The sequence below is a fragment of the Pseudophryne corroboree genome, chromosome 5 (assembly GCF_028390025.1).
Source record: "Pseudophryne corroboree isolate aPseCor3 chromosome 5, aPseCor3.hap2, whole genome shotgun sequence".
NCBI lineage: Eukaryota > Metazoa > Chordata > Amphibia > Anura > Myobatrachidae > Pseudophryne > Pseudophryne corroboree.
This window is the reverse complement of record NC_086448.1, coordinates 445028863-445053322: the sequence shown is the minus strand read 5'-3', so window position 1 is coordinate 445053322 and position 24460 is coordinate 445028863. Positions and strand designations below refer to the sequence as shown.

Here is a 24460-nt window from a genome sequence, read left to right as displayed (position 1 = left end):
CCAGCTCCTGCTGGCACTGAACAAAAACTGAAGAGCCTGAGTTGTGGGCGGGGTATGACGGGAGTGGGACCCAGTGTATCCTGGGACGCTAAAAGCTTTGCTGTTCGGTACTTGATCATATTCTCCAACAAGCATACCCCAAGGTTAACCCTGTGGAGACCATGGACCCTGAAGAAGAAAGGTAGTTTATCTAGAGCCCTGTCTGACAAGGGGCTCTACCATGGCATAATTTGTATACAGGGTTCTACTGTGGAATAAAAATAAGATTTTACTTACCGATAAATCTATTTCTCGTAGTCCGTAGTGGATGCTGGGAACTCCGTAAGGACCATGGGGAATAGCGGCTCCGCAGGAGACTGGGCACATCTAAAGAAAGCTTTAGGACTAGCTGGTGTGCACTGGCTCCTCCCCCTATGACCCTCCTCCAAGCCTCAGTTAGGATACTGTGCCCGGACGAGCGTACATAATAAGGAAGGATATTGAATCCCGGGTAAGACTCATACCAGCCACACCAATCACACCGTACAACTTGTGATCTGGACCCAGTTAACAGTATGATAACAATGAAGGAGCCTCTGAAAAGATGGCTCACAACAACAATAACCCGATTTAGTTAACAATAACTATGTACAAGTATTGCAGACAATCCGCACTTGGGATGGGCGCCCAGCATCCACTACGGACTACGAGAAATAGATTTATCGGTAAGTAAAATCTTATTTTCTCTGACGTCCTAGTGGATGCTGGGAACTCCGTAAGGACCATGGGGATTATACCAAAGCTCCCAAACGGGCGGGAGAGTGCGGATGACTCTGCAGCACCGAATGAGAGAACTCCAGGTCCTCCTCAGCCAGGGTATCAAATTTGTAGAATTTAGCAAACGTGTTTGCCCCTGACCAAATAGCTGCTCGGCAAAGTTGTAAAGCCGAGACCCCTCGGGCAGCCGCCCAAGATGAGCCCACTTTCCTTGTGGAATGGGCTTTTACAGATTTTGGCTGTGGCAGGCCTGCCACAGAATGTGCAAGCTGAATTGTACTACAAATCCAACGAGCAATAGTCTGCTTAGAAGCAGGAGCACCCAGCTTGTTGGGTGCATACAGGATAAACAGCGAGTCAGATTTTCTGACTCCAGCCGTCCTGGAAACATATATTTTCAGGGCCCTGACAACGTCAAGTAACTTGGAGTCCTCCAAGTCCCTAGTAGCCGCAGGCACCACAACAGGTTGGTTCATGTGAAAAGCAGAAACCACCTTAGGGAGAAATTGAGGACGAGTCCTCAATTTTGCCCTGTCAGAATGAAAAATTAAGTAAGGGCTTTTATATGATAAAAGCCGCCAATTCTGACACACGCCTGGTTGAAACCAGGGCTAACAGCATCGTCACCTTCCATGTGAGATGATATTTTAAGTCCACAGTGGTGAGTGGTTCAACCAATGTGACTTAAGGAACCTCAAAACAACATTGAGAACCCAAGGTGCCACTGGAGGCACAAAAGGAGGTTGTATATGCAGTACCCCTTTTTCAAATGTCTGAACTTCAGGTACTGAAGCCAGTTCTTTCTGGAAGAAAATCGACAGGGCCGAAATTTGAACCTTAATGGACCCTAATTTTAGGCCCATAGACAGTCCTGTCTGCAGGAAATGGAGGAAACGACCTAGTTGAAATTCCTCTGTAGGGGCCTTCTTGGCCTCACATCACGCAACATATTTTCGCCAAATGCGGTGATAATGTTTTGCGCTTACATCCTTCCTGGCTTTGACCAGGGTAGGGATGACTTCATCTGGAATGCCTTTTTCCTTCAGGATCCGGCGTTCAACCGCCATGCCGTCAAACGCAGCCGCGGTAAGTCTTGGAACAGACAAGGCCCCTGCTGGAGCAGGTCCTTTCTTAGAGGTAGAGGCCACGGGTCTTCCGTGAGCATCTCTTGAATTTCCGGGTACCAAGTCCTTCTTGGCCAATCCGGAACCACGAGTATCGTTCTTACTCCTCTCCTTCTTATGATTCTCAGTACTTTTGGTATGAGAGGCAGAGGAGGGAACACATACACTGACTGGTACACCCACGGTGTCACCAGAGCGTCCACCGCTATTGCCTGAGGGTCCCTTGACCTTGCGCAATATCTGTCCAGTTTCTTGTTAAGACGGGACGCCATCATGTCCACCTTTGGTTTTTCCCAACGGTTTACAATCAGTTGGAAGACTTCTGGGTGAAGTCCCCACTCCCCCGGGTGGAGGTCGTGTCTGCTGAGGAAGTCTGCTTCCCAGTTGTCCACTCCCGGAATGAACACTGCTGACAGTGCTATCACATGATTTTCCGCCCAGCAGAGAATCCTTGCAGCTTCTGCCATTGCCCTCCTGCTTCTTGTGCCGCCCTGTCTGTTTACGTGGGCGACAGCCGTGATGTTGTCCGACTGGATCAATACCGGTTGACCCTGAAGCAGAGGTTTTGCTTGACTTAGGGCATTGTAAATGGCCCTTAGTTCCAGGATATTTTTGTCTCCAGGCTTGACCATAAGCCCTGGATATTTCTTCCCTGTGTGACTGCTCCCCAGCCTCGCAGGCTGGCATCCGTGGTCACCAGGACCCAGTCCTGAATGCCGAATCTGCGGCCCTCTAGAAGATGAGCACTCTGCAACCACCACAGGAGGGACACCCTTGTCCTTGGTGACAGGGTTATCCGCTGATGCATCTGAAGATGCGACCCGGACCATTTGTCCAGTAGGTTCCACTGGAAAGTTCTTGTGTGGAATCTGCCGAATGGGATTGCTTCGTAGGAAGCAACCATTTTTACCCAGAACCCTTGTGCATTGATGCACTGAAACTTGGTTCGGTTTTAGGAGGTTCCTGACTAGCTCGGATAACTCCCTGGCTTTCTCCTCCGGGAGAAACACCTTCTTTCTGGACTGTGTCCAGGATCATCCCTAGGAACAGAAGACATGTCGTCGGAACCAGCTGCGATTTTGGAATATTGAGAATCCACTCGTGCTGCCGCAACACTACCTGAGATAGTGCTACACCGACCTCCAACTGTTCTCTGGATCTTACCCTTCTCAGGGAATCGTCCAAGTAAAGGATAACTAAAATTCCCTTCCTTCGAAGGAATATCATCATTTTGGTCATTACTTCAGTAAAGACCCGGGGTGCCGTGGACCATCCCTACGGCAGCGTCTGAACTGATAGTGACAGTTCTGTACCATAACCTGAGATACCTTTGGTGAGAAGGGTAAATTTTGACATGAAGGTAAGCATCCTTGATGTCCCGAGACATCATGTAGTCCCCTTCTTCCAGGTTTGCAATCACTGCTCTGAGTGACTCAATTTTGAATTTGAACCTCTGTATGTAAGTGTTCAAAGATTTTAGATTTTAAAATCGGTCTCACCGAGCCGTCTGGCTTCGGTACCACAATAGTGTGGAATAATACCCCGTTCCCTGTTGCAGGAGGGGTACCTTAATTATCACCTGCTGGGAATACAGCTTGTGAATGGCTTCCAAAACTGCCTCCCTGACAGCGGGAGACGTCGGTAAAACAGACTTTTTGGAAAAGGCGAGGGGAATACGTCTCGAATTCCAATTTGTACCCCTGAAATATTACCTGAAGGATCCAGGGGTCTACTTGCGAGTGAGCCCACTGCGCACTGAAATTCACTGAGAACGGGCTCCCACCGTGCCTGAACTTGTAAAGCCCTAGCGTCATACTGAGGGCTTGGCAGCGGCGGAAAAGGGTTTCTGTTCCTGGGAACTGGCTGATCTCTGCAGCCATTTTCCTCTCCCTCTGTCACGAGCAGAAAAGAGGAACCCTTTTGTCCGCTTGCCAACCAGGACTGCGCCTGATAATACGGCGTCTTATTTTGAGAGGCGACCTAGGGTACATCCTGCCGTTTGGAATCCCTGACCACTTTACTGGTAGATACAAAGCACTTATACTTGATGCCAGTCGGCAAATATTCCGCTGTGCATCATGCATATATAGAAAAGCATCTTTTAATTGCTCTATAGGCAATAATATACTGTCCTTATCTAGGATATTAATATTTCCAGTCAGGGAATCCGACCACGCCACCCAGCACTGCACATCCAGGCTGAGGCGATTGCTGGTCGCAGTATAACACCAGTATGTGTGTAAATACATTTTAGGATACCCTCCTGCTTTTTATCAGCAGGATCCTTAAGGGCGGCCATCTCAAGAGAGGGTAGAGCCCTTGTTCTTACAATCGTGTGAGCGCCTTATCCCCTGTAGGGGGTGTTTCCCAACGCACCCTAACCACTGGCGGGAAAAGGTATACTGCCAATAACTTTTTAGAATTATCAATTGTTATCGGAGGAAAACCCACGCATCATCACACACCTCATTTTATTTTTCAGATTCAGGAAAACTATAGGAAGTTTTTCCTCACCAAACATAATACCCCTTTTTTGGTGGTATTCATATTATCAGAAAAGTGTAAACATTTTCCATTGCCTCAATCATGCAATGTGTGGCCCTATTGGAAATCACGGTTGTCTCTTCACGTCGACACAGGAGCCAGTATCCGTGTCGGCGTCTGTATCTGAGGTAACGGGCGCTTTAGAGCCCCTGTATGAGACATCTGGACATGCACAAGCTGAGTAGCCGGCTGTCTCATGTCAACCACTGTCTTTTATACAAAGCTGACACTGTCACGCAATTTCAACAGTACATCCACTCAGGTGTCGACCCCCTAGGGGGTGACAACACTATTACAGACACTCTACTCCGTCTCCACATCATTTTTCTCCTCATACATGTCGACACAAAAGTACCGACACACAGCACACACACAGGGAATGCTCTGATAGAGGACAGGACCCACTAGCCCTTTGGGGAGACAGAGGGAGAGTTTGCCAGCACACACCAGAGCGCTATATATATACAGGGATAACCTTATATAAGTGTTTTTCCCTTTATAGCTGCTGTATTGTTTATACTGCGCCTAATTTGTGCCCCCCTCTCTTTTTTAACCCCTTTCTGTAGTGTAGTGACTGCAGGGGAGAGCCAGGGAGCTTCCCTCCAACTGAGCTGTGAGGGAAAATGGCGCCAGTGTGCTGAGGAGATAGGCTCCGCCCCTTTCTCGGCGTCCTTATCATCCGTTTTTCTATATGTTTTGGCAGGGGTTAAATGCATCCATATAGCCCAGGAGTTATATGTGATGCATTTATTTTAGCCATATAAGGTTTTATCAATTTATTGCGTCTCAGGGCGCTGCCCCCCCAGCGCCCTGCACCCTCAGTGACCGGAGTGTGAAGTGTGCTGAGAGCAATGGCGCACAGCTGCGGTGCTGTGCGCTACCTTATCTGAAGACAGGATCGTCTTCTGCCGCCGATTTCACCGGACCTCTTCGCTCTTCTGGCTCTGTAAGGGGGCCGGCGGCGCGGCTCCGGGACCCATCCAGGCTGAACCTGTGATCGTCCCTCTGGAGCTAATGTCCAGTAGCCTAAGAAACCCAATCCACTCTGCACGCAGGTGAGTCCGTTCCTTCTCCCCTTAGTCCCACGATGCAGTGAGCCTGTTGCCAGCAGGTCTCACTGAAAATAATAAACCTAAACTAAAACTTTCACAAAGAGCTCAGGAGAGCCCCTAGTGTGCACCCTTCTCGTCGGGCACAGAAATCTAACTGAGGCTTGGAGGAGGGTCATAGGGGGAGGAGCCAGTGCACATCAGCTAGTCCTAAAGCTTTCTTTAGATGTGCCCAGTCTCCTGCGGAGCCGCTATTCCCCATGGTCCTTACGGAGTTCCCAGCATCCACTAGGACGTCAGAGAAACATGTATAAGTGGCTCTAATATATGGTGTAACATGTATAAGAGGCTCTACTGTGTGGTGTCATGTGAATAACGAACACTACTCTGTGGTGTAATGTGAATTGGTACTATTATGTGGCCATGTCCCTATATATTCCACTAAGGGGCACCAAAAAATATATATATATATATTAGCTTACCGGCAAAATTCAGCTTGGGTTGGCCCTGCTTGTACACCACTTTTAATATCTTTGCATTTAACTAAGGGGTCTATTTACTAAGCCTTGGATGGAGATAAAGTGGACGGAGATAAGGTACCAGCCAATTTTTTTTAAACCCAACCTTTGACATGGCAGTTTGGAGCTGATTGGCTGGTACTTTATCTCCGTCCACTTTATCTCCATCCAAGACTTAGTAAATAGACCCCTCTGTCTCTACATACCCGACATATATCAGTTATATTGCTTATCAACAAATGTCTACCTCTCTACTAACAGAGATCTCACCATGAGGGTCATTCCGAGTTGTTTGCTCGCTAGCTGCTTTTAGCAGCATTGCACACGCTAGGCCGCCGCCCTCTGGGAGTGTATCTTAGCTTAGCAGAATAGCGAACGAAAGATTAGCAAAACTGCTACTAAATAATTCTTAGCAGTTTCTGAGTAGCTCCGGACCTACTCACAGATTGCGATCAGCTCAGTCCGTTTAGTTCCTGCTTTGACGTCACAAACACGCCCTGCGTTCGGCCAGCCAGTCCCCCGTTTCTCCAGACACTCCTGCGTTGTTCCAAACGCCGGGAAAACGCTGAGTTGCCGCCCAGAAACGCCCCTTTCCTGTCAATCATTTACCGAAGAGCAGTGCGACTGAAAAGCGCCGCAGAAGCCACAGCAAAACTGCCAAGTTTTGTGTTAAATAACTAAGCGCATGCGCCCTGCATGCCTTGCGCACGCGCAATTTGCAACAAATCGCTGCATAGCAAAAATCGGCAACGAGCGAACAACTCGGAATGACACCCCATATTCTAAATTTTCCTGTTGTTATCTAAACAGTACCACAACTTAATCACATTTTCAAATAGATAATACGGGTGGTAGCTACAGTTTTTTTCTCTCACAATCAACTGCAATCTCTTCTACCAAAAGTGCAGGTGCTATGGGGCCCAGAGCATACTTGCCTACCTGACCCTCTCCATGAGGGAGAAAATGCTCTGTTCCTGGACTTTCCTGGTAATGTATGATTGCCATCACCTGTGGTGAAAAACCTTTCTTATCAATTAACTAGCTCACCACAGGTGATGGCAATCATTCATTACGAGGACAGTTCAGGAACAGAGCATTTTCTCCCTCATGGAGAGGGTCAGGTAGGCAAGTATGGCCCAGAGCTGAGAGGAGCCCATCTTTCCAGTTATATGTAAGCTCTCACGAATAGGGCCCTCTTCCCTCATGTAAAAAAGAAGAAACTTTTGTGAATGAGGGTACTAGTATAGGGCGTAACTTTACCTATGGCACTTCTATGGTTCAGAAAATGAATTAGAGCACTATTTTGGGGAATACATTTCACAACAGCTGCAGAGAAATGTCTCTCTAAAACATAGGTTCTCAAACTCGGTCCTCAGGACCCCACACAGTGCATGTTTTGCAGGTAACCCAGCAGGTGCACAGGTGTATTAATTACTCACTGACCCATTTTAAAAGATCCACAGGTGGAGCTAACTATTTCACTTGCGATTCTGTGAGGAGACCTGCAAAACATGCACTGTGTGGGGTCCTGAGGACCGAGTTTGAGAACCTGTGCTCTAAAAGTATTGTGACAAGGGTCCCTTCAAAATTTTGCTAAGAGGCCCACAAAGCTCTGGATACACCCCTGGGTAGTCATCTACTTTTCATTGCACTGCTCAAGGAAACATGGGGTGAATGTATGAAGCAGTGATAAGATAGAAGTGAGCCAGTGGAGAAGCTGCCCATGACAACCAATTAGGGATGGCCATCAACCATCGATGATTCCAAATCATCAATGGTTTTTGACCAGTATCAATACTTTTACCATCGATGGCGGATCATCAGATAGTGTTCCGCCATTGATAGTGGGGCGCGGGGCCGATGGATTTTTACTGTGCACAGCACTGTGCCTGGAGTAGGGTAGATAGATGCTGCCTTGGCCAGACGTACCTAACGTCCTAGCTCCACTCATTACTGTCTAGTGCTGCCGGGATACAGTAACGGAGGAGAAGGGAAAGCATAGTGGCTGCTATCAGTCAGCAGGACACCAGCCCCGCCCACTGTGTCCATCATTCAGTGGGATACTGTGTGCAGCCAGCCGCCGGGGCAGCTATGCCACGTATGCGCAGAGGTAACTATTGTTCGCAGAGACGTTCTCCAGCAAAGCCTCTTCTGCACATGCATAGCTAATCGATTCGATAACAGGAACCATCAATGGTAGATGATGGCATATTTTATAACCATCAATGGTTACAGATAATTGCTCCATCGATAGGGGGGATGTACCAATGGCCATCCCTACAACCAATCAGCTGCTCTGTATAATTTTATAGCATGCAAATTACAAATGTTACTTCACTGCGGATTGGTTGCCATGTGCAACTTCTGCACTGGCTCACTTCTCCTCTCTTATGACCGCTTCATACATTTATCCCATATATTGCTGAATAATTATAAGTTAGATGCTAGAATCAAGTGGGCTAAGGGACCTTTTTCGTCTGGGGGAGGAGTCACAACACAAGGGGGAGGAGCAAGGCCAGCGGGATAGTTCCTCTACTATCCACGCCACCAACTATTACCTTTAGTAATCAGGTGGCGAGCCCGAAGCGTGGCGAGCGTACTTTTCGGGTACCCTGTTCGCCCGTAGCTCCTCCCCCTGGTGACGTGTCTCCTCCCCTAGACACGTCAGAAGGTCCCTTCTCCCACTCCGAAATAGAATCAACCATAATTATAACGTTACAGTGCAAAGGTTGATGTGTGGCGCCTACAATTCACCTTTAAGTTTTATTAGAAATCAGCCCAACTCGCAAGCATACCCCATTATACGGGTCACTGCTGCACTCGCCGTCTCAGCCCTATCGGCCTCCCTTCTTTCACTCGTTTGCTGTGCGTTACTGGGGGGACCTGCATTTCCGCTCTTCCCCGTTAGATTTTATTTTGTTTTCTTGTCAATGAGCCGGAGTGCGCACGCCGGAAATGACGTGTATTGGTGGCGCCGATCTTCCTGGCTGTGCCTGGGAGAAGCGGCGCTCTTCCTGCTCTTGACACAAACGGTGGCCCCGTCTCCGGCACACCGGCTAACCGTGAGTTCTTGTCATGCATGGGGCGTCCTGTGCGCCGTTTGTTGTCCCTGATGTCCGTGTTCGGTGTGAGAGCTGCCGTGTACCCTGTGCACCCTCAGCTGGGCTCACTAGAGCCACTGCACAGTGCAGGAAATGACGTATCATTATTTTAGTTTCGGAATAGAGTGTAATTGACGTGAATATAGCTGCAACTACACTGTAGACAGGAGTTTTACTGTCCGTGCTCCTAGCACTATACGTATTAAATGTGCTTCGTGTCTCGGAGGGTGCAAAGATGTTCAGCACTGTACTAACGGCGGCATACTGTCTTTTGGAATCCCAGCTGCGAGGTGGCTTGTCACGGTTGCGTCTTATTCCCTAGGGTAGCGTCTAATTTACCTTCGTGGAGAGGACCATTCCCATAACCCCCTGGTCCATGTCACAATCTATTTGTAATAGTAAAGTGTGGCGAGCGGAGCGAGACACCGAGCCTGAAGCGAGCCCGCGTGGGTCCAGTGCTGCATAGATTTTTTTTTTTACCCCAAACGAACGAAGAAAACATTTAGGTGCTGTAAGGGCGGAAGTTATCTCCTGCCCTCTCGTTTTGTCACTTCCAGGTCATGAGCACAAAGGTAACATAGACACAACCCTATTTCCTAGTAGGCTAGGGGACATTTGACCCACATGACACGCAAGAGAAGGGGAGGAGCAAGTTCGGCAAAGGGTCCAGAAACCTCTGCTTCGCTCACCACCTGATTACTAAAGGTAATACACAAATACAAGAGTCCGCCTTCTGCTGCGCTATCAGCAAGTCTTTGAATGAGTGATGTAGGTATCTCACACAGTTGAAATCTCAAACTTCAGAGTCCCGAAGCGAGAGATACCAACGGCCCGAATGTTCAAAGTCAATGGTATAGGGGATCTATAACTGACAATAATTGATAGAAGTAAATGATGAAGAAGTAGCAGAAGAACTCCTTATAGGTACGCACTGTACTCACATGTACGGTGTGTGTAAACTGTCCATAAAGGTATCTTTTTCCTTCTTCGCTCCAGTGGGTACTGGCCTTCTTCTATTCTTTAGCGGCCCCTCATGGGAAAAAAGAGGAACAGACACGGGTGGAAACCCCAATAGTGTAATACGTTCAATGTATTGAAAAAAATAGAGGTAGGAAAACTGAAGTGATGTTAATCCTATTTCTCGTGACGGACGTACCGTACTCGCATAAAAACAGATAAAAGTATTCCTATAAAGGTATCTTTCAAAGGGACAGAATAACGGAAAGATGAGGCGTACCCCGAACTCACGTTCTGTAGATGTTATCAAATCACATCAAGGTTTCTTTGGGGGGCAGCTTCTTACTTCTTCTCTATGGTGTTCTCGTCGGGACCACAGGATCCAGAAAAACCACAGAGGATAAGGTCTTTACTCTGGAAGTAGCCAGTGGTGAAGATGAAGAGAAAGCAGATATAATGCAACCCAAGTGGGAAGTTGCTGCACTTCTTAATAAGTATTTCCAACTTCTCACTGTGTACTTTCCCTGGCAGATCTCTTTGTTGAGGATAAAAGAAACCTCTTTTGTGGTCTCGACGAGAACACCATAGAGAAGAAGTAAGAAGCTGCCCCCCAAAGAAACCTTGATGTGATTTGATAACATCTACAGAACGTGAGTTCGGGGTACGCCTCATCTTTCCGTTATTCTGTCCCTTTGAAAGATACCTTTTATAGGAGTACTTTTATCTGTTTTTATGTGAGTACGGTACGTCCTTCACGAGAAATAGGATTAACATCACTTCAGTTTTCCTACCTCTATTTTTTTCAATACATTGAACGTATTACACTATTGGGGTTTCCACCCGTGTCTGTTCCTCTTTTTTTCCCATGAGCGGCCGCTAAAGAGAATAGAAGAAGGCCAGTACCCATTGGAGCGAAGAAGGAAAAAGATACCTTTATGGACAGTTTACACACACTGTACATGTGAGTACGGTGCGTACCTATAAGGAGTTCTTCTGCTACTTCTTCATCATTTACATCTATCAATTATTGTCAGTTATAGATCCCCTATACCATTGACTTTGAACATTCGGGCCGTTGGTATCTTTCGCTTCGGGACTCTGAAGTTTGAGATTTCAACTGTGTGAGATACCTACATCACTCATTCAAAGACTTGCTGATAGCGCAGCAGAAGGCGGACTCTTGTATTTGTGTATAAATTGTGTCATTGGAGATAGTGACATCTCCCTGTACGCCCTCACTGCAGCTATCTGTGGGCGCAGTAGATCCTCACTGTCCATTTTTTCTACTAAAGGTAATAGTTGGTGGCGTGGATACTGAAAGTAGTATCCTGCCGTCCTTGCTCCGCCCCCTGACGTCACAGGTCCCATAGCCCACTAGGATTTAGCATCTACCGGCGAGTCACCTCACAGGCTAGCTATGCTCGACGTGCATCGGGCCCAGTGGCTTGCTTCGCTTGCCACAGTTTCTATTCCCACTCTGTTGATGGCGTGGACTCACCAACCAAGTGGCATTATGGAGTGTTTGTCAGGATTCAGACTTTCAGTATGTTATCACCAGCTGTCGGGATTCTGGTGTCTGTCTCCTAAATGCCGGGATCCCGGCAGCCAGTGTATTGATTGCATCCCATGTATTTTACATAGAAAATATATACAAGTTTGTTAAACATTATAAGACTTTATTAGTGAATATTGGGTTTGATTCAATTCAGCACACTGTTAATAGGCTGGAAGGGAGTTCTCGGAGCTATTCAATTAAGCGAGATGTTACAGGATTTTCTCTGACGTCCTAGTGGATGCTGGGAACTCCGTAAGGACCATGGGGAATAGCGGGCTCCGAAGGAGGCTGGGCACTCTAGAAAGATTTATGCCTACCTGGTGTGCACTGGCTCCTCCCACTATGACCCTCCTCCAAGCCTCAGTTAGATTTTGTGCCCGGGCGAGGTTGGATGCACACTAGGGGCTCTCCTGAGCCCTTAGAAAGAAAGTATAGATTTAGGTTTTTTATTTTCAGTGAGACCTGCTGGTAACAGGCTCACTGCAGCGAGGGACTAAGGGGAGAAGAAGCGAACTCGCCTGCTTGCAGCCGGATTGGGCTTCTTAGGCTACTGGACACCATTAGCTCCAGAGGGATCGACCGCAGGCCCAGTCCTTGGTGTTCGGTCCCGGAGCCGCGCCGCCGTCCCCCTTACAGAGCCAGAAGCAAGAAGAGGTCCGGAAAATCGGCGGCAGAAGACATCAGTCTTCACCAAGGTAGCGCACAGCACTGCAGCTGTGCGCCATTGCTCCTCACACACACTTCACACTCCGGTCACTGAGGGTGCAGGGCGCTGGGGGGGGGCGCCCTGAGAAGCAATAATAACACCTTGGCTGGCAAAAATACCACAATATATAGCCCCAGAGGCTATATATGTGGAAAATACCCCTGCCAGAATATAGGAAAAAGCGGGAGAATAGTCCGCGGAAAAGGGGCGGAGCTATCTCCCTCTGCACACTGGCGCCATTTCTCCTTCACAGATCCGCTGGAAGGAAGCGCTCCCTGGCTCTCCCCTGCAGTCTACACTACAGAAAAGGGTAAAAAAAAGAGAGGGGGGGCACTAAATTTAGGCGCAGTATAAATTATATAGAAAAAGCAGCTATAGGGGACATAACTCAGTTAGTCCCTGCATTATATAGCGCTCTGGTGTGTGCTGGCATACTCTCACTCTGTCCCCCCAAAGGGCTTTTGTGGGTCCTGTCCTCAGTTGGAGCATTCCTTGTGTGTGTGCGGTGTGTCGGTACGGCTGTGTCGACATGTTTGATGAGGATAATGATGTGGAGACGGAGCAGATGCCTTTAGAAGGGATGTCACCCCCTGCGGGGCAGACACCTGAGTGGTTGAGCTTATGGAAAGAAATGAGTGCACGTATAGACTCCTTACATAAGAAATTTGACGACATGCCAAATGTGGGACAGCCGACTTCTCAGCTCGTGCCTGTCCAGGCGTCGCACAGGTCATCAGGGGCTCTAAAACGCCCGCTACCTCAGACCGCAGACCCAGATGTCGACACTGATACTGACACCAGTGTCGACGACGATGAGTCTAACCTGATGCCCACTAAGGCCATTCACTGCATGATTGAGGCAATGAAAGAGGTGTTACACATTTCTGATATAAATACAGGTACCACTAAAAAGGGTATTATGTTTGGGGAGAAAAAACTACCCGTAGTTTTTCCCCCATCAGATGAATTAAATGAAGTGTGTGAAGAAGCGTGGGCTTTCCCTGATAAAAAATGTGGAATTCCTAAGAAGGTACTAATGGCGTTCCCTTTCCCGCCAGAGGATAGGTCACGTTGGGAAACACCTCCTAGGGTGGATAAAGCGCTCACACGTTTGTCTAAAAAGGTGGCACTACCGTCTCCGGATACGGCCGCCCTCAAGGAACCTGCTGATAGAAAGCAGGAGGCGATCCTGAAGTCTGTATATACACACTCAGGCATTATACTTAGGCCAGCTATTGCGTCAGCTTGGATGTGCAGTGCTGCTGCTACGTGGTCAGATAAACTGTCAGAAAATATTGACACATTAGACAGAGACACGATCCTGTTAACCATAGACCATATAAAAGACTCAGTCTTATATATGAGAGATGCACAGAGGGAAATCTGCCGACTGGCATCTAAAGTAAGTGCATTGTCCATTTCTGTTAGGAGAGGCTTATGGACTCGCCAGTGGACAGGAGATGCAGATTCTAAAAGGCACATGGAAGTGTGCCATATAAGGGTGAGGAATTATTTGGGGATGGTCTCTCGGACCTAGTTTCCACAGCAACGTCTGGGAAGTCAGCATTTTTACCCCATGTCCCCTCACAGCCTAAGAAGGCGCCGTTTTATCAGGTTCAGTCCTTTCGGACCCAGAAAAACAGGCGTGGAAAAGGCGTGTCTTTTCTATCCAAAGGCAGAGGTAGGGGAAAAAGGCTGCAACAAACAGCAGATTCCCAGGAGCAAAAGTCCTCCCCCGCTTCTTCTGCCAAGTCCGCCGCATGACGGTGGGGCTCAACAGACGGAGCCAGGTACGGTGGGGGGCCGCCTCAAGAATTTCAGCGATCAGTGGGCTCGCTCACAGGTGGATCCCTGGATCCTTCAAATAGTATCTCAGGGGTACAAACTGGAATTCGAGGCGTCTCCACCCCACCGGTTCCTAAAATCTGCCTTGCCGATTGCTCCCTCAGACAGGGAGGCGGTGCTAACGGCAATTCACAAGCTGTATTCCCAGCAGGTGATAATCAAGGTACCCCTACTTCAACAAGGCCGGGGTTACTATTCCACACTATTTGTGGTACCGAAACCGGACGGTTCGGTGAGACCCATTTTAAATTTGAAATCCTTGAACACATACATAAAAAAATTCAAGTTCAAGATGGAATCGCTCAGGGCGGTTATTGCGAGCCTGGACGAGGGGGATTACATGGTATCCCTGGACATCAAGGATGCTTACTTGCATGTCCCCATTTACTTGCCATTACCAATTCCAGACGCTGCCGTTTGGACTGTCCACGGCACCGAGGGTATTTACCAAGGTTATGGCGGAAATGATGATACTCCTTCGAAAAAAGGGAGTTTTAATTATCCCGTACTTGGACGATCTCCTAATAAAAGCGAGGTCCAAGGAACAGTTGTTGGTGGGAGTAGCACTATCTCAGGAGGTGCTGCACCAGCACGGCTGGATTCTGAATATCCCGAAGTCACAGCTGGTTCCGACGACACGGCTACTGTTCCTGGGTATGATTCTGGATACAGTCCAGAAAAAAGTGTTTCTCCCGGAGGAGAAAGCCAGGGAGTTGTCATCTCTAGTCAGAGACCTCCTGAAACCAAAACAGGTATCAGTGCATCGCTGCACGCGGGTCCTGGGAAAGATGGTGGCTTCTTACGACGCAATTCCCTTCGGCAGGTTCCATGCCAGAATCTTTCAGTGGGACCTGTTGGACCAGTGGTCCGGATCGCATCTTCAGATGCATCGCTTAATAACCCTGTCTCCAAGAACCAGGGTGTCTCTACTGTGGTGGCTGCAGAGTGCCCATCTTCTAGAGGGCCGCAGGTTCGGCATACAGGACTGGGTCCTGGTGACCACGGATGCCAGCCTTCGAGGCTGGGGGGCAGTCACACAGGGAAGAAACTTCCAAGGACTATGGTCGAGTCAGGAGACTTCCCTTCACATAAATATTCTGGAACTAAGGGCCATCTACAATGCCCTAAGTCAAGCAAAATCCCTGCTCCTACACCAGCCGGTGCTGATCCAGTCAGACAACATCACGGCAGTCGCCCATGTAAATCGACAGGGCGGCACAAGAAGCAGGATGGCGATGGCAGAAGCCACAAGAATTCTCCGATGGACGGAGAATCATGTACTAGCACTGTCAGCAGTGTTCATTCCGGGAGTGGACAACTGGGAAGCAGACTTCCTCAGCAGACACGACCTCCACCCGGGAGAGTGGGGACTTCACCCAGAAGTCTTCCAGATGCTGGTAAACCGTTGGGAAAACCCACAGGTGGACATGATGGCGTCCCGCCTCAACAAAAAGTTAAAAAGATATTGCGCCAGGTCAAGGGACCCTCAGGCGATAGCTGTGGACGCTGTAGTGACACCGTGGGTGTACCAGTCGGTTTATGTGTTCCCTCCTCTGCCTCTCATACCAAAGGTATTGAGAATAATAAGAAAGCGAGGAGTAAACACAATTCTCGTGGTTCCGGATTGGCCAAGACGAGCGTGGTACCCGGAACTTCAAGAGATGCTCTCAGAGGACCCGTGGCCTCTACCGCTCAGAGAGGACCTGCTACAGCAGGGGCCCTGTCTGTTCCAAGACTTACCGCGGCTGCGTTTGACGGCATGGCGGTTGAACACCGGATCCTAAAGGAAAAGGGTATTCCGGAAGAAGTAATTCCTACGCTTATTAAGGCCAGGAAAGATGTTACGGCAAAGCATTATCACCGCATATGGCGGAAATATGTTGCATGGTGCGAGGCCAAAAAGGCCCCAACAGAGGAATTTCAACTAGGTCGATTTCTGCATTTCCTGCAAGCAGGAGTGAATATGGGCCTAAAACTAGGCTCCATTAAAGTACAGATCTCGGCTCTGTCGATTTTCTTTCAAAAAGAACTAGCTTCAGTACCTGAAGTTCAGACATTTGTGAAAGGAGTGCTGCATATTCAGCCCCCATTTGTGCCTCCTGTGGCACCTTGGGATCTCAACGTGGTGTTGAGTTTCTTAAAATCACATTGGTTTGAGCCACTAAAAACCGTGGATCTGAAATATCTCACGTGGAAAGTGGTCATGTTATTGGCCTTGGCTTCAGCCAGGCGAGTGTCAGAATTGGCGGCTTTATCATGTAAAAGCCCTTATCTGATTTTCCATATGGATAGGGCAGAATTGAGGACTCGTCCCCAATTTCTCCCTAAGATGGTGTCAGCGTTTCACCTGAACCAGCCTATTGTGGTGCCTGCGGCTACTAGGGATTTGGAGGACTCCAAGTTGCTAGACGTTGTCAGGGCCCTGAAAATATATGTTTCCAGGACGGCTGGAGTCAGAAAATCTGACTCGCTGTTTATCCTGTATGCACCCAACAAGCTGGGTGCTCCTGCTTCTAAGCAGTCTATTGCTCGCTGGATTTGTAGTACAATTCAGCTTGCACATTCTGTGGCAGGCCTGCCACAGCCAAAATCTGTAAATACCCATTCCACAAGGAAGGTGGGCTCATCTTGGGCGGCTGCCCGAGGGGTCTCGGCTTTACAACTTTGCCGAGCAGCTACTTGGTCAGGGGCAAACACGTTTGCAAAATTCTACAAATTTGATACCCTGGCTGAGGAGGACCTGGAGTTCTCTCATTCGGTGCTGCAGAGTCATCCGCACTCTCCCGCCCGTTTGGGAGCTTTGGTATAATCCCCATGGTCCTTACGGAGTTCCCAGCATCCACTAGGACGTTAGAGAAAATAAGAATTTACTCACCGGTAATTCTATTTCTCGTAGTCCGTAGTGGATGCTGGGCGCCCATCCCAAGTGCGGATTGTCTGCAATACTTGTAAATAGTTATTGTTAACTAAAGGGTTATTGTTGAGCCATCTGTTGAGAGGCTCAGTTGTTTTCATACTGTCAAACTGGATATAGTATCACGAGTTGTACGGTGTGGCTGGTAAGAGTCTTACCCGGGATTCTAAATCCTTCCTTATTGTGTACGCTCGTCCGGGCACAGTATCCTAACTGAGGCTTGGAGGAGGGTCATAGTGGGAGGAGCCAGTGCACACCAGGTGGTCATAAATCTTTCTAGAGTGCCCAGCCTCCTTCGGAGCCCGCTATTCCCCATGGTCCTTACGGAGTTCCCAGCATCCACTACGGACTACGAGAAATAGAATTACCGGTGAGTAAATTCTTATTTTTTCTGATGTGAGCAAAAGGTCCATGATGCTGTTTTGTGCCTTTTGCGGCGAGGCACTTTAGCCGGAGAATGCTGGTACTCGCAACTAAACAGCATTCTCCGGTTTAACAGCATGCTGAATTGAATAGCTCTGGGACCTCCTTTCTGGAGATAATTCAATTTGCGTTGAATTGAATCAACCCTATAGTTTAGCTATCACAAGTGTTATTACCGCTTGTACATATGCGGCTGATGCATACTGAGTCCTACACCAGACAGCATAGCGTATCTTGTGTCACATCACACTGCGCACACCCACAACAGTGTGCAAACTCATATGTTCCCCATGCTGATTTCCATCATTCTGTACCTTACGCCTTATTCCAATGGCCTGTGCTTTGTGGGTGGGGAGGAGCAATTTAAGATTAAGTATAATGATTGAGATGCATATACACTTAGTAAATCCGTACCATTTGATGGTGGTCAAGGGCAAGTGTAAATACCAGATGATGATCGTGACAGTCTCTTGTACTAGCAAACCACTTTCAATTGGATGTTTGCATATGTTACCCAAACAATAGGTGTTTATTTTGTTGCTTGGGCATAAGCATTGTTGTTTTTTTCTGTGTTTTTCTTGTGTATAGTTTAAATTAAATAGTTGGTTCAAGATCAGGACATGAGACCCCCCTGGGTTAGCATAACTAAACTGCTTTAGAACATTGTTAAACTTGTTAAGAACATTAAAACGTGTAGCCTCATGGGCTCGCTTTGCTCGCCACACTTCGGTAAGATTGTTATTCCCATTAGATGTCCACATGCATAGTAGTAGCCCAGGGGGTCCCTTGTTCTGAACTTGAGGCAAAAGGTTTTTAACAAGGCTTAAGTTGGCTTCTTACCATGCTCCAGCTTCTTAATAAGAACATGTTCTTTTAAAACAATTAAATGAAGTTTATCACAAGTAGTCATTGTATAAACACAAACTGCAATTACATTTTGTTTAGGCCCAACAATCTTTTGGCCATGAAATATTCTGACAAAGTGGGCATAGATAGTAATTATGTACACATTTTATTGATTTGAATAAGTAGCTCTAGCTTTGCAAGGGTTAAATAGCCTTGGGACACAAATTTGACACTTGCAACTAACAGAGGGTGGTCACTTACAGTACATATGACCCAACTGAATTTAACTGGCCCATGGATTTCTGATATGAAATAGGACATAGGCACCTGTGCTCACTTTGCCACCCTATTTGCCAGCACACGTGAACATAAGCCTAAGCTGGTTTCATTTCAAAGCAGAAGTATCTTGTTGGTCAAAAGTGGCTTTCCCATGGGTGGGTAGTAAACAAAATCTTTTAAATTATTGTTATCCCCCCCCCCATGCAGATAGAAGTGTGGGTGATAAGAATAGACAAATGTGTTAACAAGTTGATCATTGTTAAGTCTACTATATATTGTAACGGGTGTGATACCAGATGCCGGCAGTCACATGACAGACTGCAGCATCCCGACTTATAGAATGCCGACAGGGACTGGGGTAATTAATATGACATTTGTGTATCTGTGTGCTACAGCTCAATGGCAGATATATCTGCCGATGGTGGTTATTCTAAGGGTGTGTACACACGGTGAGATCCCTGCTATGTTCGATTTTGACTATGAGATTTCCATTGAACTCCCCCAGAGCCCAGATAGCACAGATAGTACAGATTTTGACTATCTGTGCTTGAGATTTTGTCTAAGTGCCAATTTTGACTATACTTTGTACTAGATTGTACACTAGATAGTCAAGATTGACTTGCCTGCACAGTCTATCTAGCCTTACGATACCGACCCCACCATGAGATATGCATCATGAGATATGCACTAACTTTTCATAAGATTTTGACTATATAGTCAAAATCTCACAGATTTATCTCACCGTGTTTACACACCCTTAAGATGCACCAATATATCTGCAGTTGTGCTGTACAGCGGATGCAATATATCTGTGAAACATGTTGTTTACAGACATATTGCTTGTACACGCCTGCGGATCAGCAAAATATATATATTGGCCGATTAATTAATTGGCCAATATATCTAGCAGTGTGTACCCAGCTTTGAGTTTCTGAATCTGTACACAAAGTGCTACAATGTAGCATCTGAAACTTATTTCGAATGGAAGTTCTGTTATGCTCCCTCAGTCACATGCAATATACAAGTGTCATATATCAAATTAATCAGCACAGTCTCCTCGTGTACCCTAGTCGCATTGCTTTGCTTTTTCGGCAAAAAAAGTTACACAACGTTAGCAGAGATGCCCGGGAACTGGCTACTTTCTCACACCAGGCATCTCGCACTGAATGGTGTATTGAGGCTAGATGTACGAAGACACATCTGTACTGGTCATTGTTGATCTACAGGTGGTACTAAAGATATACCTGAGAATAATTTGAAAACGAGCACTTTTAAGGTTCCATGAGGATCAAGTTGGAGAAACAATGGAGGGGGTGTAGTAGGAGTGGCCGGCGGCTGGGATCCCAGGGGCCAGCATACCGGCGCCGGCATACCGACAGTTGGGCGAGCGCTAATGAGCTCCTTGCGGGCACGGTGGCGCGCTGGGCGGGTCACGCTATTTATTCTTTCTCCAGGGGGGTCGTGGACCCCCAAGAAGGAGAATGTGTCGGCATGCCAGCGGTCGGGATCCCACCGCCGGTATGCTGGTTGCCGGGATCCCGGCCGGCGGCATACTGAAGACCACCCACTGGAGGAATGTTTACAGATTTGAGGAAGGGAGCAGATTGATTGGGCAGTGAGATATAGGTTGTTCTTATTCTTGGTATTTGTGGCGCACCCAGGATTAGTTTCATGTGCAAATTATACCGTATATACCATGGTGAAATTTTGTTTTTTCATAATTGTGTTGTTTTGCCAACTTACATGTACAGGTTGAGTATCCCATATCCAAATATTCCGAAATACGGACTTTTTTGAGTGAGAGTGAGATAGTGAAACCTTTGTTTTTTGATGGCTCAATGTACACAAACTTTGTTTAATACACAAAGTTATTAAAAATAGTGTATTAAATGACCTTCAGGCTGTGTGTATAAGGTGTATATAAAACATAAATGAATTGTGTGAATGTAGACACACTTTGTTTAATACACAAAGTTATAAAAAAAATTGGCTAAAATTACCTTCAGGCTGGGTGTATAAGGTGTATATGAAACATACATGCATTCTGTGCTTAGATTTAGGTCCCATCACCATGATATCTCATTATGGTATGCAATTATTCCAAAATACGGAAAAATCCCATATTCAAAATACCTCTGGTCCCAAGCATTTTGGATAAGGGATACTCAACCTGTATTTCACTTTTGGTTCATTACTTCATGTTATTTAATAAGAGCCTGCTGTGCAGCAAATATGCTTTGTTGGGAAAATGCATGGTTGGACATAAAAGTAGACTTATCAAAAGAAATGCTCTTGCATAAAAAGTGTCTTTTTGTTAAAGATGTGCGCCAGACCACTTTTGCTGGTTTTGGTTCTAATTTGTTGTCCAGTTTTGCCAAACCGCAATCGCTGGTTTTGGTTTTGTATTTTTTTTTTTCCAAGAATTTACAAAAAAAACTAAAATTGCATAATGTGGGGCTTTTTTTGTTCCTACAGTATTATTAACCTTCATAACATTAACTTCTAGTCACTTCCTGTCAATTTTAACCACCTCACTGCTCACAATATTGTTCACCAACATAGGCGAAAGGCTGGCTGGCTAAACTAAGCAACAGAGCAGCAGCAGAAACACACAGCAGCTTTCGGTTTAATAATATTTCGCAATTTGGTAGTGTATTCACAATACCCAATCAGACCAACCTGCAAGTACATTCACTAGAAAACAATACAACTCTGCAATTTATTAAGAATCATGTGTGGAATGTCATTGCTCTACATAGTAGTAGTTAACAAACTGCAAAGAAAAAACCCTAAACCATGTGTAAAATAACAGCAGACTTGAATGTCCCCTACACGTGCATATGCCCTCAGCGCATGCCTATTATCAGTGCCCAATTTGTACCTCCCTCCTGGGGGTACTGGGCCACTGCTGAATGCCATTCTGTGCCCAATATAAAGCCCCATTCAATCAGCCTTTTTATTGAGCAGCTCTCCAAAATTTCCCCAACCATAAAAAACAGTTCCGCAACTATAGGATACTGTATGGATTACAATGCTCATAGGATACAGTGTGGGCCAGCTGCAGTGCGGGATACAGCATGGGTCGGATACAGTGTGGGGCGGATGTACCAATAGTTAACTTACTGTGGTAGGGGGTGCTGGCAATGTCCTCAGTGCAGGGGCGTCAGTGTGTGTTGGCAGTACTGGAGGTGTCCTCAATGCAGGGAGGTGGCCAGCATCCTTGCTCCTGTGCTGCCGATTGAAGTCTATGGACAATAGCTTATTGGCTGAGAGCCATGACAGATGGCTCTCACAGCCAATCAGCGGTCAGCCCATTAAATTAAATGGGACTTTGAAATTTGGTGCCCAAGGCAAAACACCGCAAGATCCGACAACTGGATCACAAGGTTTTGCCTCGGTTAGGGATCCAGGGCAGGCAGGGAGATCTAAGCTGAGGCTCTGATTGCCTGGGATCCCAGAAGTTCGGGAGGGTTTGGTTTCCTTGGAAACCCAATTGCTCATCTTTAATTTCTCTGACGTCCTAGTGGATGCTGGGAACTCCGTAAGGACCATGGGGAATAGCGGGCTCCGAAGGAGGCTGGGCACTCTAGAAAGATTTCAGACTACCTGGTGTGCACTGGCTCCTCCCACTATGACCCTCCTCCAAGCCTCAGTTAGAATTCGTGCCCGGCCGAGGTTGGATGCACACTAGGGGCTCTCCTGAGCTCTTAGAAAGAATAGACTTAGGTTTTTTATTTTCAGTGAGACCTGCTGGCAACAGGCTCACTGCAGCGAGGGACTAAGGGGAGAAGAAGCGAACTCGCCTGCTTGCAGCCGGATTGGGCTTCTTAGGCTACTGGACACCATTAGCTCCAGAGGGATCGACCGCAGGCCCAGTCCTTGGTGTTCGGTCCCGGAGCCGCGCCGCCGTCCCCCTTACAGAGCCAGAAGCAAGAAGATGGTCCGGAAAATCGGCGGCATGAAGACTCTGTCTTCACCAAGGTAGCGCACAGCACTGCAGCTGTGCGCCATTGCTCCTCTCACACTTCACACTCCGGTCACTGAGGGTGCAGGGCGCTGGGGGGGGGGGGGCGCCCTGAGGCAGCAATAATAACACCTTGGCTGGCTAAAATACCTCAATATATAACCCCAGAGGCTATATATGAGGTAAATACCCCTGCCGGAATTCCATAAAAAGCGGGAGAATAGGCCGCGGAAAAGGGGCGGAGCCTATCTCCTCAGCACACTGGCGCCATTTTTCCCTCACAGCTCGGCTGGAAGGAAGCTCCCTGGCTCTTCCCTGCAATATACAGTAACAGTAAGAGGGAAAAGAGAGGGGGGGCATTAAATTTGGCAGTATATATACATATATTATATGAAAAGCAGCTATTAGGGACATAACTCAGTTAGTCCCTGTATATATATAGCGCTCTGGTGTGTGCTGGCATACTCTCACTCTGTCCCCCCAAAGGGCTTTTTGTGGGTCCTGTTCTCTGTTGAGCATTCCCTGTGTGTGTGGGGTGTGTCGGTACGGCTGTGTCGACATGTTTGATGAGGATAATGAGGTGGAGGCGGAGCAGATGCATTTTGAAGGGACGTCACCCCCTGCGGGGCAGACACCCGAGTGGATGAACTTATGGAAAGAAATGAGTGCACGTATAGATTCTTTACATAAGAAATTTGACGACATGCCAAATGTGGGACAGCCGGGATCTCAGCTCGTGCCTGTCCAGGTGCCTCAGGGGTCGTCAGGGGCTCTAAAACGCCCGCTACCTCAGTTTGCAGACCCGGATGTCGACACGGATACTGATAAGTGTCGACGACGATGAGTCAAACCTAATGCCTGTCAGGGCCATTCACTGCATGATTGAGGCAATGAAAGAGGTGTTAAACATTTCTGATTTACATCCAGGTACCACAAAAAAGGGTATTATGTTTGGGGAGAAAAAACTACCCGTAGTTTTTCCCCCATCAGATGAACTAAATGAAGTGTGTGAAGAAGCGTGGCTTTTCCCTGATAAAAAATGTGGAATTCCTAAGAAGGTACTAATGGCGTTCCCTTTCCAGCCAGAGGATAGGTCACGTTGGGAAACACCACCTAGGGTGGATAAAGCGCTCACACGTTTGTCAAAAAAGGTGGCACTACCCTCTCAGGATACGGCCGCCCTTAAGGAGCCTGCTGATAGAAAGCAGGAGGCAATCCTGAAGTCTGTATACACACACTCAGGCATTATACTTAGACCAGCTATTGCGTCAGCTTGGATGTGCAGTGCTGCCGCTGCATGGTCAGAAAAACTGTCAGAAAATATTGACACACTAGACAGAGACACTATTCTGCTAACGATTGACCATAATAAAGATTCAGTCTTATATATGAGAGATGCACAGAGGGAAATTTGCCGGCTGGCATCTAAAGTAAGTGCATTGTCTATCTCTGCTAGGAGATGCTTATGGACTCGTCAGTGGACGGGAGATGCAGATTCCAAGAGGCACATGGAAGTTTTGCCTTATAAAGGGGAGGAATTATTTGGGGATGGTCTCTCCGACCTAGTTTCCACAGCAACGTCTGGGAAGTCAGCATTTTTACCCCATGTTCCCTCACAGCCTAAGAAGGCGCCATTTTATCAGGTTCAGTCCTTTCGGACCCAGAAAAGCAAGCGTGGAAAAGGAGGGTCTTTTCTGTCTAGAGGCAGAGGTAGGGGAAAAAGGCTGCAACAGACAGCAGGTTCCCAGGAACAAAAGTCCTCCCCCGCTTCCTCTTCCAAGTCCGCCGCATGACGGTGGGGCTCCACAGGTGGAGCTAGGTACGGTGGGGGCCCGCCTCAGAAATTTCAGCGATCAGTGGGCTCGCTCACAGGTGGATC

General features: G+C 47.4%; 1 protein-coding gene and 1 long non-coding RNA gene across 5 annotated transcripts in view; one reads left to right on the top strand and one right to left on the bottom strand.

Moving 5' to 3' along the window:
* The window catches only part of LOC134927846 (uncharacterized), a 110028-nt gene extending 101199 nt beyond the window's left edge, over positions 1-8829 (bottom strand). The window contains exon 1 of the long non-coding RNA XR_010177752.1: positions 8746-8829. This is a non-coding gene — a long non-coding RNA (uncharacterized LOC134927846). The remainder of the gene's footprint in view (positions 1-8745) is intronic.
* Positions 8830-8921: 92 nt separating this feature from the next.
* LOC134927845 (uncharacterized) overlaps positions 8922-24460 on the top strand; it is a 491244-nt gene continuing 475705 nt past the window's right edge. For 3 of the 4 annotated variants that reach the window (XM_063922906.1, XM_063922905.1, XM_063922901.1), the window contains exon 1: positions 8922-9053. The gene's annotated coding sequence lies outside the window, so the exon portion shown is untranslated. Of the gene's footprint in view, positions 9054-9683; positions 9798-24460 lie in introns of those variants that run through there. The other variant, XM_063922903.1, reaches the window with a different exon arrangement.